Source organism: Dama dama, chromosome 27 (genome assembly GCF_033118175.1).
Source record: "Dama dama isolate Ldn47 chromosome 27, ASM3311817v1, whole genome shotgun sequence".
In the NCBI taxonomy this organism is placed as follows: Eukaryota; Metazoa; Chordata; class Mammalia; order Artiodactyla; family Cervidae; genus Dama; species Dama dama.
The window spans coordinates 31,379,144-31,393,260 of NC_083707.1; the positions used below are offsets into that span (position 1 = coordinate 31,379,144).

The window sequence follows — 14,117 nt, forward strand, 5'->3', positions numbered from 1 at the left end:
CATATTAAAATGCGTTCTAATCTTAACCAGTTCTGACCACATATAAAGCTCCTTTATCAAGGGTTTTTTTTTTTTTCCATAAAACTTCTACAGATTCTCTTCACCTTCAGATTTTTTCCTTTTCTCATTTTCTCTTTTTTTAACCTCCTGGGGAAAAAAAAAAAAAGGAAGGCTATACATTTAAGTGTATCTTGCTAACCCATAATCTTAGGGACCCTGAGGAAGGTACTTCATCACAACATAATCATTTTGATGATACATTGCAAAAGGAATAAGGTGGTGTGAAGGATGGAATTTGGAGAAGATTGCTGGACATGTTTAGTGAAAGTGTTAGTCACTCAGTCATATCTGACTCTTTGAGACCCCATGGAGTGTAGCCTGCCAGGCTCCTCTGCCCATGGACTTTTCCAGGCAAGAATACTGGAATGGATAGCCATTTCCTTCTCCGGAGGATCTTCCTCACTCAGGGATGGAACCCAGGTCTACTGCATTACAGGCAGATTCTTTGCTATCTAATCCATGTTAAAATGGATTAGAATAAGGTTATAACAGCCTAGTGAATTTAGGGAGCCGTGAGCAGTGCTATTGGCGCTCTGGTCTCCACTCTGGCAGCCAATCTATGATGATTACAAAAACCCAGCAGTCATGATACAGTTTGTATTTCCAAGTACACATCCTGCCAGGCTCTTAAAGAACACATTTGTAACACTTCATGTAGATTTTTAAAACTTCGAGAAAGTCGTTATTTGTAAAAAGAAGCTTTGGTTTTAGTGCACTTTCCCTCAAGACTGGAAAGTAAAAAGTTATGGGAGCAACAGATATGGGAAACAGTGGTATCAAGTGACTTCTGCAGTTTGTCCCATTTATATGATCACAGTAAGGAAGAGGAAACATGAGAAAATCTTGTCATTAGCAGGGAGACTTTTTTTTCTTTAAATGTGTTGTAGGTCAGGGCTTGGTTCTGGTTTTTGTTGGAAGGGATGAGGAGAAACATCGGTAGATACACCCACCGCCCAGCGAGTCTATAGACCGGCTTGGTGCCTTTGGGTAAATTCTTAAACCGTGATAAACCAAGCCTGAGTCCCAGAAGGGCGTGGACAGTTGCACAAGACACACACACCTATGACAACGCATTGTTGATCCTGGTGCAGCCAAAGGCAGGAGCTGTCAGTAAGCACCTCCTTATTTCTCAACCCCCCACACCCGAGAATGTTGTCTTTGAATCATGAGCTGATAAAAACTTCATATTTTTCACATGTCACTTTTGATTTGGTGACTGTGTAAATAATCTTGCGACATATATTCAAAATCTTAAGCCTCTCAGAGTACAAAGCTAACCAGGCACATCATCCTTCATGATTTGAAGAGATAATTGAACGGTGTTTTCAACAAAGGGGTGGTATGGATATTTTATATATTCTTTAAAACGTTTAGATGCTTTTGAAGCTGTGTAAATAATCTTGTCCGATTAGCAGCTTTCTTTCCTTCTTAGCTTCTGAGGTGGTATAACTCACAGTCCTGGGGCTAAATCTCCTCCCTTTTGGCTTTGTCAGCTCGAAGCCTAGTTTGTGAAAGTGTTTTTAAGCCTCCTCGTCACTCTGAAGTCATACAGTGACAGAATAATTCATTTTCATTCATCTGACCACCTTTCAATCCTCCTGAGTTTTTGAATGATACTCTGTAATAAGACCTTTAACAGTGTCAGTAATGGCTCTGCGTGTGTGTGTGTGTGTGTGTGTGTGTGTGTGTGTGTAGGAGCAGGAAAGGGATACAAAGGAGTCAGTATAGATTCACTTACTTTCTTCCATACATCTTCTTTTAAGTTTTCACATAGCATTTACATAGTCTTTAGGTAAATTGTATTTTCTTCTTTCTTTTTTGTTTTATCAAGCACTGTGTGAAGCCTCTGGTTTTTCACATTTAGGTACTATGCAAAATATGTAAATACTTTGTTGTAAACTGCTGTTTTGCTGGCCCCACTACAAGTAGGAAAACACTGTTAAATTGAAAAAAGAAACAGCTGGCTTCGCCATAGCCCTCTCATAGTGTCTATAATTAATAGGATGCTTTTATTTGAAAGGACTGCTGTGGTGTACTGTGAACCAATTCCAACGGGCTGGGGTAGTAAGACAGCAGAGGAAATGGGAAGAGGCTCCAGTCCACATCCTCTTGTTACTGATAGTATCCAAGTATGGTGGAGAGAGTGGGGGGCCACTGGAGGGCCACAGTCACAGGGGGCTAGGCTGAGTCCCTTCCCCATATGAGGGAGATTGATGACACAGACGAAGTCGGGAACGTTTCATCACAGAGGAAGTCACTCCTTCAATAGTTGGGGCTGCCAATACTCAGAATCCTGGGGATAAGATCACTCAAAAATAGGTTAGGAATGTCCCTGATGGTCCAGTGGTTAAGACTCCACGCTTCCACTGCAGAGCATATGGGGGGGAATCCCTGGTCGGGGAACTAAGATCCTGCATGCTGTTTGGCACAGCCAAAAATGATAATAATTATTATTATTTAAAAATAAATGTTTAAAAAGTAGGTTAAGTTCAGCAGGAACATATGCAAGGGTTTGCTTATGTGATGAGAAACCAGAAATGAGAAGACTGGAGTGAAGCAAGATGCAGGCGGGTTGGTAGGAAGTGCCGGAGCTGGAGTTCTGAGACAGTCGGACACTGAGAGTTGGGGACAGCGACGAGCGTGGGCTGGCCCTCACTCTTCCAAGATGGGAGGCTGCACAGTTCAGCCAGCCTCAGCGAGCGATCTGGTGGCTCCATGCCTCAGCGTCTCCACCACTCACATCACAATATCTCCTGTACACTCGAGTTGTGGTGAGGATTAAATCAGCTAATCCACAGAGTTGTTGGCAGCGTTCTTAACACAAATTTGGGCTTCCCTGGTGGCTCAGACAGTAAAGAATCTGCCTGCAATGTAGGAGGCCCAGATTTGATCTCTGGGTCAGGAAGATCCCCTGGAGAAGGGAATGGCAACCCACTCCAGTATTCTTGCCTGGAGAATTCCATGGACAGAGGAGCCGGTGGGCTACGGTCCGGTCCATAGGGTTGCAAAGAGTCGGACACAACAGAGTGAGTAACACTTTCACATTTAACAGAAACTCAAATAATGTTAGCTATTATAACATTTTTTTTCTCTCGATAGTAATTATATTGTAAACTGAAAAACATATTCTAGAGTCTTAAATCAAAAGAAAAGAGGAGTGTGTCACAAATATCTCCAAATATAGAACAGCCGGTGGGGAGGAGGGTGGGGGTGGGCTGGGGAGAGACCTCTGCACACGTGCAGGCTTGCCAGCCCCCCAGAGAAAGCAAGAGGAAGGCGAAGCAGAAACCGCTGGAGCTGAAAATACCAAAGTGGGCTCCCATGAGACACAGTGATGCTCTAATCCAGGCCTACTCTTAAAAAGTAGTGGTAAACCCCAGAAACCATTTGAAAACAGACACTTGTTCAAACCAAAGAGCAGGTGATCTAAAACATTGTCTTCCAAATCAAGACGCTCACCAGGATTGTCTGTGCAGCTGGATTCTGTGTAGGCATTGCACATCTTCTCCAAGGTATGAAAATCTGTCAGCATTGACTGAGCCCAGGCTTGACAGAGAAGCAGAGGAATCACTGGGCAGTGAAGGAGCCGCCCTGAGCGAGATTCCGTGGTCCTGCTGCCTCCATGTTGGTTAACTGACTGCAGTGTCCTCACTTGTAAGATGCAAGTGATGGTATCTACCTAGCAGATCTGTTGTCAAGACTCAGCGCCTGCAGGCCTGCAGGCAGTGGACACTCAGTAAATGTAGCTCAAGTCAGACATCCGTTTCTTCCTCATAAGAATTCTTTGGATGGGCTCTTATCCCCTTCCTCAGATGAAGAAATTGAAACTCAAACCAATATGGTCTTGAAGATGGTAAAGCCAGGATTCCAGCAGGTCTGCTGAGTCAGAGCTGAACTTCCAGAGGCTCCTGAGAGATGACTGAAAGCACAGCACCCAAGCTCCCGTGCCCTCACTTGTTCCACTCAGGCCGACACTCTGAGAGAGGCGCTCCTCATTTGTTGAGTCCCCACATCACCCATCACACTGTTTCTCTCCTTAAACCCCTCCTCCGTGCCCTTGTGCCCTTCTCTATGCCTGGCAGTCCTGAAGACCCAGTACTAGCATTGCTTCCTACAGGAAGCCTTCCCTGCCTGCCCCAGGCTGGCCAGTCCCTGTCCTCTGTCCTTCTGTAGCACCCTGCTGGCCTGAATCATGCTCATCTGAGTAGGCCCTAGGACTTCCCTGGTGGTCCAGGGGTAAGACTTCACCCTCCAGTGCAAGGGGTGTAGGTTCCATCCCTGGTCGGGGAGCTAAGATCCTGAATGTCTAGGGGCCAAAAAACCAAAACACAAAACAGAAGCAGTCTTATAACAAATCCAATAAAGACTTTAAAAGGGTTCCACTTTAAAAAAAATTAAAAAATACGAGGTCTGGCAGAGTACCCGGGAACATGAAAAGCATTCAATAAATGTAGGAATAGAAAGCCTACTTTGGTAAATTCCAGTGGTGTTTTTTTCAAAACAATCAAGTTAATTATAATACATTTTTTATAGTAAGCAATTAAAGTAACTCTCTAATTTAAAAAATTTTCCCTATGCGTCATGAGAAGGACTGGTTCCCCCCAACCACCGGTGGCCATGGGGTCCCCCGAAGCCATCAGTATTGCTGTCAACTAGTTCAAACTACCGCACAATTGCACTCACCTCACACGCTAGTAATGTAATGCTCAAAATTCTCCAAGCCAGGCTTCAGCAATACGTGAACTGAGAACTTCCAGATGTTCAAGCTGGTTTTAGAAAAGGCAGAGGAACCAGAGATCAAATTGCCAACATCCGCTGGATCATCGAAAAAGCAAGAGAGTTCCAGAAAAACATCTATTTCTGCTTTATTGACTACGCCAAAGCCTTCGACTATGTGGATCACAATAAACTATGGAAAATTCTGAAAGAGATGGGAATACCAGACCACCTGACCTGCCTCTTGAGAAACCTGTATGCAGGTCAGGAAGCAACAGTTAGAACTGGACATGGAACAACAGACTGCTTCCAGATAGGAAAAGGAGTATGTCAAGGCTGTATATTGTCACCCTGCTTATTTAACTTATATGCAGAGTACATCATGAGAAACGCTGGGCTGGAAGAAGCACAAGCTGGAATCCAGATTGCCAGGAGAAAAATCAATAACCTCAGATATGCAGATGACACCACCCTTATGGCAGAGAGTGAAGAGGAACTAAAAAGCCTCTTGATGAAAGTGAAAGAGGAGAGTAAAAAAGTTGGCTTAAAGCTTAACATTCAGAAAACTAAGATCATGGCATCTGGTCCCATCACCTCATGGGAAATAGATGGGGAGACAGTGGAAACAGTGTCAGACTTTATTTTTGGGGGTTTCAAATTCACTGCGGATGGTGACTGCAGCCACGAAATTAAAAGACGCTTACTCCTTGGAAGGAAAGTTATGACCAACCTAGATAGCATATTTAAAAGCAGAGACATTACTTTGCCAACAAAGGTCCGTCTAGTCAAGGCTATGGTTTTTCCAGTGGTCATGTATGGATGTGAGAGTTGGACTGTGAAGAAAGCTGAGCGCCGAAAAATTGATGCTTTTGAACTGTGGTGTTGGAGAAGACTCTTGAGAGTCCCTTGGACTGCAAGGAGATCCAACCAGTCCATCATAAAGTAGATCAGTCCTGGGTGTTCACTGGAAGGACTGATTTTGAAGCTGAAACTCCAATACTTTGGCCACCTGATGTGAGGAGTGGACTCACTGGAAAAGACTCTGATGCTGGGAGGGATTGGGGGCAGGAGGAGAAGGGGACGACAGAGGATGAGATGGTTGGATGGCATCACCAACTCGATGGGCATGAGTTTGAGTAAACTCCTGGATTTGGCGATGGACAGGGAGACCTGGCATGCTGCAATTCACGGGGTCGCAAAGAGTCGGACACGACTGAGCGACTAAACTGAACTGAACTGAGCAATTCTCCAAAACAACAAGTGCCAGAATTGCTGGCGCTCTCATACAGTTTTTTTAATTTTAAACTTGCCTTTCTTTTCTCCCCTGCTTTCTTCAGTTCTGTGAATCATTTAAGAAAATGATGCTGCCACAGGGAACAGGTACTGAAAACATTACTTCCTCATAAGTAGATATAATTTGTTTTGTTTGCTTTTCCTTAGAAGATATTTTCTCTCTTCTCTTAAATTACTTCTGTCCATTTCTGTAACAAGCTCTGAGTTCATTTTTATCTGTGTTCCTGAAATATCGATGAAACTTCCCAAGTGTGGAAACTCTACACAACTATTTCTCAAATTTTGTAAACAATTATATGCAAATTAAATGCTGTTCGAAAGTAAGGATTCTCTAACAGTGAGTTGACTGGTGTTTTTCATTTTGGGGGATTTTTTACATTATAATAATACCCAGCATAGCATCACCTCTCCCCTTTCTAAGAAAAATTTTTTATTATGGATATTATTCTTTTTTTTGGCCATATGACTTGTGGGACTTTAATTCCCCAACCAAGGATTGAATCGAGGTCCTTGATAGTGAGACAGCAGAGTCCACTGGATTGTCAGGAAATTCCCTATTATGAACATTTTAAAATATATGCAAAGCAGCTATACTATAATAAAAACTAATTTTTAAAATATGCAAAAATAGAATATAAAATGAAGACCCCTGCATTTCAAAAGGTTTCCAGTATCAACCCAGCATTTCTCCTCCCTTCCACTTGTTCTGTTTCCCTCCTCTCCCATCCCAGCAGACAGGAGGGAACGGGACCCTTTGGTTGCAGTGCTGATTTTTCTTTAAAAGAAAAAAACAAAAAAACTTTTAAAATTTATTTGGCTCCGCAGGGTCTTAAGTTTTGGCACGCAGGATCTTCAATATTTGTTGTGGAATGGGAACTCTTAGTTGCTACATGTGGGATCTAGTTCCCTGACCAGGGATCGAACCTGGGCCCCCTGCACTGGGAGCTCAGAGACTTAGCCACTGGACCACCAGGGAAGTCCCAGTGCTGATTTTTCTCTCTGCTTTTCTTTCCTTACCTGCTTTTCCTGTTATGCCTGATGTCCGAATCCCCGAGCGGGAAGAGAGAAGGCCTCCAAGACAATGCAACTCGCAAAAAGGGAAGTTTATTGCTGACTCGAGTCAGGGCTCCTGCCGCATCCAACGCAGTGGTGCAGGGTCAGAGAGCCCTGAGCCCAGGCTGTTACACAAATTTATAGGGTGAGCACACGCCGTTGGTAGTTGGTTTAAGCGGATTGGTTACAAGTTTGCAAAGCAATTTCATTGGTCAAACACACTTAAAACTTCCGCGCGCGCGTGGGACTTTCCCGGGGGTTTCCGCCCCGTTCCTAATTGGCAAACAGCGGTCAGTGTTAAGCTGATTGGTTGTATCCAGGTGGCCTGATAATCTTACCACCCAGAAGTAGGAAAGCCTACTCCTAATCTAAGCTGCCTGCCATGGCGTTACTTCTGCTCACCTCACATTTCCAAATCTCGGTTCCACTGCAGGGACAGCTTCCTATATACCTCTCGTTCATGTACCCACACCTACAAACACAGACACTCACTCCCACCCACACATTTACACATCTGCGCAAACACACACCTTCCCCCAGCCCTCTTATCTCATTTGCTGTCTTCCTTAGATATCAAATATTAGGACAGAAATTTGGTTGAACCCAGGTCTCCTACACTGCAGGTGGATTCTTTACCAGCTGAGCCACAAGGGAAGCCCAGGAATACTGGAGTGGGTAGCCTATCCCTTCTCCAGTGGATCTTCCTGACCCAGGTATCAAAACACAGTCTTCTGCATTGCAGGCAGATTCCTTACCAAATGAGCTGTCAGGGACCTTGGGTTAGTAGGCTCGAAAAAGTATGAAGCCACAGTGCTTCTGAAAACAAAATTATTCAATAGAAAAAGGCTGTAAATCAGATTTTTTAAAAAAGTAATATCCTACTGATTGGTGGACTCGTCACAGATTGTTTTTCTATTTTGCTGCTTCATCCTCTGTGCTTTTCTAGTTTTTAACAATGAGTAGTTATTGCTTTTATAATTTAAAAATATCCACCAAAAGTAATGCTCAAGAGGTCACTTGGATATTGCCTCTGAAATGGTTCACCAGCAAAATAAATCTGGACCGAAAACTAAAGGAAACCTTTTCCTAAAGTTCAAACCATATATTCCGTGGCTTGGAAGCCCAGAGGTGGAGAAGAAAAGACTTTTCTTGGCAAAGGAGAGCTGAGTGGGTGAAAGGTTCCACAACCCGAGTCCTGCCTTTTCTCACCATCTTTATCCCTCTGTGTGTCTTTGGCACTTAGCTCTCAGCCCCACCCCTGGGCAGGGTCTTCTCCACCCTCCCTGAGCAAGTTAATCCTAGCATGGGCACTGCCCACAGGCCCTTGTCCTAGCCTCCCTCCCCTGTAATTAGCATGTGTTCACTAGCTCCTCCAAGAGTTGAAAGGATTAACCTGCTTGCCTCTGGTAAAGTCGGGCCAGGTGCTGTGTTGCCTGCCATGGTTCTTCATGTGGCATGGGGTTCACCAGACAGCACAAGGACCCCTGGGTGGATGGAGCTCAGAAGAGCTGGAAGCATCTCCAAGCTAAATTTCCTTAGCTGTAAAGTGACCGTTTCTACAGGGGGATTGGCAGAATTAAATGTAGGGGCACCGCACCTAATGGGACACAAGAACTCAAGGTAAATGGAGTTGAAATACGCCATTTCGGGTATACGCCTCAACCCAGAAGAAGTTTTTGTCCTAAGAATCTTGACTTTCCCATCTATTCTTATGCCCCTATTATGTCATAGTTGTACCAACAGTTTGAAAGTAACCTCTGAAGTCTTGGGGTGTTTTGGTTTGGTTCGGTTTGGTTTGGTTTGGTTCAGTTTCCCTGAGCTTCAACTTTTTCTCAACTGTTAAGTAAATGATAGCTTCCCCACAAAGCTGGGTAATAATCAAGCTTTCTTGAGATAACATGTAACACTAGCAAAGTCTTAACTGAACTATATAAAAACTGTGCATTTTCCAAGGGATGTTGTTCATTTGTTGTCTTCTTGTTTGTTTTAGGGTTTTGGTTTTTTTTTAATTAGAAATGAAAAGGAGGTACTATTTAGTGGTCAAGTACACGGGCTTTAGAATGAGACCTATGCTGGAGCCTGAGCCAAGTGATGGCCATTCTGGGCTCAGTGTTCTCATCTGTGAAATGGGAATAATATGGTCACCTTATAGGATCATTGTAAGAATGAAATGAAATAAAGCCCACAAAGCAGGCAGCTTTCTTTGGCATGTAATAATATTCAATCAACAGTAACCAGCATTAGAGCAGGTGTCCTCATAGGCTTGAATGTGACCATCCTCTGCCCATTCCTCCCCCCCACCCCAGGGGCAGCGTGGTGGGTTTACTGCCAACTTTCTGTCTAGCCAACTGTGCATCCGTGAGTCATTTCTCCATTTGTAAAATGGGAGGTTGATCTAGGTCATGCTGGTGATCCTTCACCTCTAAAAATGTGGCTGGCTATTTAAGAAAACATGCTGTGACAGTTCAGGGTGACAGAATGACCAACTTGAGATTATTTCAAATTAATGACATTGACTTGCTCCTCTTTAGTCTCTCTGCTCATCTGCTTTTGCACTGGTTCCCAACTCAGCAGTTCATTAAACTTCCTCGGGGAGTGTTTTAAGAGCTGCAGATGCTTGGGGTCTAAACCCTGAGCAATAATTACATCAGAATATCTGGCACTGGGCATCTGTATTTTTTAAAAGGTCCCTAGGTGATTCCACTGTGCAACCAGGGTTAAGAAGCACTGCTCTATACACATGACATAGTCAAAAACAAGGGAAAGGAGACAGGACCTGGATAAGCTCCTCCTCTGTGAGGAGATGTGATCTCAGAGGTAGTGTTTTGATTTTCTCACTTCTAAATTTGCTCTTTTCCTAAACATCACTGAGAGCATAGCCTGACATCAGTCCCCATCGCCCTCCAAACCAAACCCAAACTCCTTGACCTGCTTACACAGCTCTTCGTGGTCTGACTTCTGCTGCCCATCTCATTTTTCAGTTGGCCTGTCTCTATGCCCTAGTGGAGAGTAATCATATGGCAGTGTTTTTTTTTTTTCCAGCTTCAAGCCTTTGTATCTTCCCTACACCTGTCTTTTCTTATCTAACCTTAGCTCCCACCTCTATACCAGCTTCTGCTTATCATTCAGGCTCTCCTGTGAACTTTCTTTTTCTTCCCTGAGTACTCCCACAGCCCACTCTGCATACCCACTGCACACTCAGTCACACCACTTGATCTGCATTTCCAGCCCCACAGACTGTTAAATTCCATGAAAGTCAAGAGTGTGGTTTATTCACCACTGCATTCCCTATATTTCACATGATCAGGTTGAGTGAGTATTGGTGGAAAGAATGAACAAATAACTGAGTGACTATACAATTAAAAAAAAAAGGAAAGAGAAATTTTTTTTTTTTTTTTTGGCATGGCATGTGGGATGTATAGCTTCTTAAGGATTGAACCCATGCTGCCTACAGTGGAAGTGGGAAGTCTTAACTTACTGTACCGCCAGGGAATTCCCAGGAAAGCAAAATTCTTAAGGAACTGAGTCACAGTTAAATTAGAGAACCTAAGTCCTATAAATGATTGAATATACAAGAAAAAATAAATTCTTAATGACTAATATTCACACTAAGCCAGGTCTCTTTCATTTAAGAGCATTCTTTAATGCCAGGGAGAAGGGGAGCCACAGTGAGGAAGCAGACTAACTTTTCACCAAGAGGGACGTAATTTCCTTAGTGGTTGGGCTGCATTATTTGCGGCATAGAGTAATCAACAGACTTCTAACTCTGATAAAGAGGAGCACATTTGAATGTCTATTAATGCATATTTTATTGAAACTTTATAATCCTCTACTCCTTGCAACCTGTAACCTCTGTCCATGGAATTCTCCAGACCAGTATACTGGAGTGGGTTGCTATTTCCTCCTCCAGGGGATCTTCCTGACCCAGGAATCGAACCGGGGCCTCCTGCATTGCAGGCAGATTCTTTACCATCTGAGCCACCAGGGAAGCCCAGTCCTCTAGTTAATGAATTATTTGCACATAAAAATGATAGGATGCTTACAATTTACTTTAAAAATCCCAGAGCAGGGAGAAGGATGCAGAGAGGTACAGGTGAAGTAAGACTGAACAAGAATTGATAGCTTTAGAAGCTGGATGGACACATGGGAGTTCTTATCCTATTTTCCCTGCTTTGGCATACAGCTTGAAACTGTCCAAAATAGAATGTTAAAAAATAAATGTCAAAAGAATAAAATTGTGGGAGGAAGTTTTTCTCAGTACTGCCACTTGGTTCAGTGAGTGGTGTTTTTTTTTTTTTAAGGCAGTCATACATCATCTGGAGTCAGCCAGGTCTTGGTCAGTTGAAAAACAGGAATGTTCTCCAGGGTTAGTAAACTGTAATCAGGTCCACATAGTTTTCAGGCACCAGAGTTTACAAGTCACAACAGTTGATTTGTAACTCCATTCATGTGTCCACAAGAAATATAGCCTGTGTCGATGTCCCCCTCTATTTGCTTAGCCAAACAGTGCTTTTCCACAGCACATTCAACCTCGAAACCGACCCAGGGCCCCAGTTTACGATCGCTGTCACCACTCTGCCCTTCCGCATTGTTTTCACAAATTCAAAACCTTCCTCCTTTTAAAGGTAGCAAAAATCAGCCCAGTGTCTCCTTTTATTACTTGTAACATTTGTTGACTGGAACGCAGGGACTCTTTCTTTTCCGAGGGGCCTTTCACTGCAGCCAGGAATGTGCATGCATTGACGCGGCCACGGGCTCTTCCTTCCGAGCCTGCCCTCCCCCGCCTCTCGGCTCCCCGTCAACCGTGCTGCTTCCGCCTTGGTGCAGGAGACGGGGAGGGTTTTCCCACCAATTTCAGGCCACGCCCTCCCCGCCTTCGGGTCCGCAGAGTGCGCCCTCCCTCGCCTGGAGCAAGCTGGAAGCGAAGGTTCCGGGTCGTGCAGGTTCCAGGCCTTGCTGACCCACACTCGAGACAGCTCCATGGTGGGGTTTCTACTCTGCCGAGTAGAATCCTGTCCTTCCTCCCAGCTTCTCTTCTCCCACTGCGTCGCCCAGGGGCCACGGCCACCTTCCTGTCCCCTTGCTGAGTCTGCTTTCAGACTTCCCTCCTCTTGCCTTTGCATCTTTTGCTATTTCAGCTAAGTCAGATGTAAAGGTGCTTCTTACTGCAGCTGTGCAGTTTCTTGTTATCTGCTGGTGGTGGGGTTTTTGTTTTGATAGTATCCTAAAAACTACTTAACATGACACTTTTCTCCTGTCTCGGAAAGGTCTGTAACAATACACCTCAGCCATGATGGTTCCTTTTAGTCCTTTAAACCCTGCACCCTAAACTGCCCTCAGGCTTCAAAGAACTGTTTTCCTAGAAATTTTTATTTGCTATTTTGGGGTACCTTCTTTTGCTGTCTTTTTGAGCATGCCATGACCCCTTTTGATTTTTTCATCAACCCGGAGAAAAGGGGTAATTTTATAAAAGAATAGAGATGTAGAAAAGTTAATTCGCTCAGATTACAGCTAGTAACTGGCCAAGCCTCATTCCTCTCCTCGTTCAGTCATCCTTTACTCATTCACTCCGTGAAGATTTATTTGATGCCTTTCTGTGCTGGCTCACTTCCAAGCCTAGATTTTGAAAATGAGCTTTTAAAAATTAAAAGCTTGGGGTTTATTTAAGAATAAAATATTTACTTTTCATCTCATTAGTAAAGTGACTTGTAATCATCGATGTTAGTTTATCTCAGGCCGCAAAAATAATCAGTGTACACGTTTGGATTTCATTATAAAACTCTTGCCAAACAAATCTAAGATAGACACGAAATCTCTAGACCTTAAGTGTTCATTCAGTAGTGGTAATTCTTTTCATTCCAATCATTGTAGGGAGGCCCCTTTAAGATCAAACAGACTGTACCCAACTCCCCCAGTGCTACTTAACTAGTTGGGCAAGTTACTCATCATTTTGAGCCTATTTCTTCATCTTTAAAAGGAGGATAATGGATTTGTTACATAAAGTGCTTAGATGAGTGCAAGGTATATAGAAAGCAGTTAATAAATACAGCTCCCTTTTCTTCCACTATCAACCGCAAATTTATCAGTAACAGTGAAGAGTAGAATGTTTTAATAACAGGCAAACAAGTCTCATTCTTTCCCATCCTGCACCAGACTGTCCTGGAAACACTATAAATAAGTGACTAAGGGTGTTTTAGTTTTACTGCCTCTTCTTTACATAGTCTACCATTTGATTGACGTGTTAATGAGAAATGAATGACAAGGTAGCATGCAAGGTAGAATCCTTGGATGATTGTAATCTACACCCTACATGATCACCCTCAATTCATGGAAAGGTGGATGAAAACAGTACTTGAGAAAAATATATTGAGTTTTAAAGATATGATCTGACTAATTAGTTGCTTTCTTCTTTGCACCTACTACCTTCAGGTAGGATAGTTTTCTAATTATCTTTAAAAGATTGTTATTGAAGCACATTCACAAGTCATTCTTTCTTGGGAGAGAGGGGGGCAGCTTTCCTGTTTGTTAGTTTGTTTGCTCTATTTTAAGAGGAATGGAATTATTAATTTAGCATTACATCTGTCCCAATTCAAAAATAAGACTAGGAAATGTATGATTTCAAAATCATCTTCAAAATCATCATCAGAGCAATAAAATGGTGTTCCAAATCAGAGAAAGACTTGTTATGAGTTCCATAAAAATCTTTTCTTTAAAAATGGAACCATTCTCCTACCTACACTTTTAATGAAAGTCAGATGTACCTCTTGGCAAAGGAAGAGATTTCAAGTGTGTAAATTCTATTTTCTCATACAGGATATTTATTTTTCATTAGCCAACCCTCTAGTTGTTCATAGTATAGCTGTGGCCACTTTCTATTAACTGAGTGTATACTAAAGTATATAGGTTTAGCCTGCCTTAAAGAGGTGAATGATATTGGATACAAAATGCTTTAACTGTAGCACACTTTTCAAATGTTAACTGTAAACAGGAGACAC

At 43.1% G+C, this 14,117-nt stretch overlaps 1 protein-coding gene across 3 annotated transcripts in view; it reads left to right on the top strand.

Annotated features, from left to right (window-relative positions):
* Positions 1 to 14,117, top strand: part of KCTD1 (potassium channel tetramerization domain containing 1) — a 196,361-nt gene that overhangs the window by 159,040 nt on the left and 23,204 nt on the right. The window lies entirely within an intron of this gene.